Below are 3,944 nucleotides of genomic sequence, written 5' to 3'. Positions count from 1 at the left end.
GAGGTGCAGAGAGTGAGAGGATTCACTAGGGACAAGAGTGGGGAGCAGAACAGGCAGATGAATGAAGTACACTGCTGAGGGGAGCAGTGGGGAGACAGGAGAGGTCTGCTGTGCCCTGCGGGTCAGCTCCCAGGCTGGGGACTGATCTTTGTGGTATTCATGAAGATTTAACCCCTAGGCCACCAGGAACACTGCAAGTAAAATAATTTCTGTGTAGAACTGGGCAGGGAAGAATCTGTAAGGTATTTCTAAAATACAACTTGACTCATTAGAACAGGTGGAAAGTATGGGGACCCCTGGCAGAGCGGAGGGGGGTGTCGAAGAGGTGCTCCTGTGATGGAAGAGCCACTTGTCTGGAATTCCGAGATGCTCCAGATTGAGGCAGCAGGGATGACGGACAGCTGGCGCGCAGGAGGCGGCGTGAGAACTGGAGAGATAATCTCAAGCCTGTTTACACCACGAGCAGCCACTGAGCAATCGTGTCTCACTGTGCGATGCCAGTGCCCTGCAATTAGGTGACACACTCCTAGGAAAAACAAGCAAGTAAAAGGAACTCTTCTCTGCAAGTGTCTACGGGATCTGGGAATACTGGTCCCTCTGAACCAAGCCTTTTGGAATTCAGAGACCGCAGGATAAGGAGTGTAACTTAAACCTGCCACATGACAAGTCCTGGTCACACACAGAGCTGCAGGGCAACTCTTTGGCCTTCTTCTAATGAGAGACAAGCAAGAACCCTCAGACATGTAAATAAAACGGTGGTAATGATTAACAATGAGGATAAGGAAAGAAAATATGAGGAAAAAAACTAAGAGTCACATAGGACTGATTTGACAGCTTTGGTAGCTGAGTAAGAGACCAAGTGAAAGAACAGGGTAGGTGGCAGCAAAGAGATTAATTATGAAGTAATGGAAAGAGTTAAAGGAAAGGCAAAACCCTTTATTTACATTTATTTATGCATACAGAACTGGGGTACAGGCCAGAAGTGCAGGGGAATGAGAGGCTTCACCAGAGACAGAGTGGGGAGCAGAAAAGCAGACTGATGAAGTACACTGCTGAGGGGAGCAGCGGGCGGGTCAGGAGAGGTCTGCTGTGCCATGGGGGTCACCTCTGGGGCAGGGATCAAACTCGCACTGAAGCGGCTGCAGCCAACTTGCAGTGTTGGCTTTAATTCGCTGTGCCTCCGCCTCCAGGGAGGGCCCCAGACAAAATGTTTAAATCAAAAGGGCCTATAAACTCCCAGCATAGACTTGACAAAGAAACAAAACCCTACACCAGAGAAGCCACTGTGCAGTTTCTTAGCCATTTAACAAAGGACAACATTGTTTCCACAGAGGAGAAAAAGCATATCCTCTATAAAGTAAGACTCTGTGTGGCATTGAACTTCGTGCCTCTTCATGTTAGATCAGGGGTTCTCGATCGATCGAGCCAAGAGTGGCTTTCTATTTCGAAGGGTTGTTTAAAAAAGAGAAAGATGTGGTCCACCCTGGTGGTGCAGCGGGTTAAAGCACAGCACTGAGAAACTAAAGCCACTTCCGCATGAGTTCGATTCCCGCCTGCCCGAGAGGTGACCACATGGTGTGGCAGACCTCTCCTGACCCGCCTGCTGCTCCCCTCAGCAGTGTACTTCATCGATCTGCCTGTTCTGCTCCCCACTCTGTCTCTGGTGAAGCCTCTCACCAGCCCTGAGCTTCTGGCCTGTACCCACAAATAAATAAATCTTTAAAAAAAAAAAAAAAAGAGAAAGATGTGACAGAGACGGTGTGTCTGGACTTATGCACCTTCACAGAGTACCTCTTGTCTCCTCTCAGAATACAAACTATGAAGGGTCAGGTTTGTTCACTGATGTTGTGCTTGTAAATGGAACGACACTTCTTCTGTAGAAGGGCTCAACGAGTATTTGTTGAATAGTTTTCCCCTTTCCTCAGAGAATCAGCAAAACTAAAAACCTAAGACTATGGGTAGGAAGGGGAAAGGTTGTGGGGCTGCTGTCTTTCGTGATGAGCCTGGGGGGGTCCTGGGGCTTCAAAGTACATAAATACGCGTATCTCCTATCAAAGTCACAAAAAAAGGGCTTTTTAATGAAAAAGAAGCATGAGACTTATGCAGGAAGTAAAACAGGCAGAACGCGGTAACTTGAACATGCTGTTTGTGCAGAATGGAGGGAAATGAGCGAGAAAGATGATGTCCAGGTTCTGGCACACTCAGGTTAGCAGACAGTGCTGCTGGGAAAGAGAAATAGAGATGAAGAGATCAATCTGAGGTACAGTTGAGTAGCCAGGGCCCTCCCTGGTGGTGCAAGGGGTTAAAGCGCAGCACTATGAAGCAATGGGCAGCCACTGCAGCACAAGCTCGACCCCCACCCTGGAGGCGACCCATAGGAAGCAGCAGACCTCTCCTGTCCCCTCCCCTGTTCCCCTCAGCTGTGTATTTCAGTAGATCCGCCTGTTATGCGCCCCATCCTGTGTCTGTGCATCCTCTCAGCCCCTGCACCTCTGGCCTGTACCCCAGTTCTGTATATATAAAGAAAAAAAAATTGAGCAGCCACTCCAACTCGAAATTTCAAGTGCAGGTATAAAGTCACACAGAAAAGAGATCTGTGCTAAGTGAATCTGAGAGTAGCTCCATGTAGCCAAGATCACAGGGGCTGTAGACAACTTTAAAAAAAAAAAAGGAAAGTAAAACTAAGAGGAACAATTTGAGATAGGGTGGTGGAGGAACCAGGTTAGTGGACTGGGAGCAGCAGGTGGAGAGTGGGAGAAAAATAGATGAATGTGGCAACCAGGAAAACAGAGTATTTAGGTTTTCTTTTTTAAAGATTTATTTATTTGTGCATACAGAGCTGGGGTACAGGCCAGAGGTGCAGGGGGTGAGAGGATTCACCAGAGACAGAGTGGGGAGCAGAACAGACAGATTGACGAAGGACACTGTTGAGGGGCGCAGCGGGCGGGTCAGGAGAGGTCTGCCGCGCCATGTGGTCACCTCCGGGGCGGGGACTGAACTTGGGTTTGAGGTGGCCCTGGCCAGCTTCACAGTGCTGTGCTCTAACCTGCTGAGCCACTAGAGAGGGCCCCCAAGTTTGGTTCTTGAATGACATCTGGAAGCCTGGATTCTGGGAGGGTTTCCACCTTTCCCAAATTGATGAGGGGCTTACTACGCCCACACATGTGAATGTGGCTTACTTGTGCTTTAACTTCTGGAAGCCTGAGGCTTTGGCCTGTGCCCGGCAGAGGGTGCTGACACACCCAGGTCCTGATAAGCACTCCTGGGTGCTGAGTTCCTGATGAGCTTCGCTGGTAGGCACCCCATCCAAACAGCCTCTCAAAATCCCCTTTCCAAGTTTGTCTTTTCCCCCTTTGCTTATGTTGCTTTGTAATCTTTTGCTGTAATAAACCAGCACCACACAGATCACTTTGGAACTCGTCACACAGATGCCTACGTCACATGGAAGTCATATCACTTGGTGTGATTTAAGTGTGTGAGGCAGGCAGGCATCATCAGGTTTTTCAAGATGAAGGGTGGTAATTAGGTCACGAGATAGTCACAACCAGAGAGTGAGGGTGACGGGAGTCTCAGCAAGAGTAAGTAGGGGTTTACCAGAGGGCGGGAGCGAACATGCCAAGCCCACATTCTAGACACGGGCAAGAACCATCCCACTGCTGCCGCTGGGCAGTGTCCTCAGAGGCCAAGGGTTCGGCACCCAGAGGGGGATGACCCTTGTATCTGCTCTAACAATACAGCTATAGCACATCAGCACTTGTTGGTATTCTGTGCTCAGTAATGATTTAGTTGCAGCACACTGGTGTGGACAAGCTCAAGTGTTAGGCACTAGGGTCTCTGGCCATGTTTAAGTTCTCGAGAGGTGTCAGCTGCTATTCCCCTGGAGCTCTGGCTTCCCAGAGCTGGTGTCAGCATGACTTGAACAACTCAAAGCTAGAAATTACCCA

This window comes from Condylura cristata, unplaced genomic scaffold (assembly GCF_000260355.1).
Source record: "Condylura cristata isolate star-nosed mole 26May11 unplaced genomic scaffold, ConCri1.0 scaffold00028, whole genome shotgun sequence".
NCBI lineage: Eukaryota > Metazoa > Chordata > Mammalia > Eulipotyphla > Talpidae > Condylura > Condylura cristata.
This window is presented reverse-complemented; position numbering follows the sequence as displayed.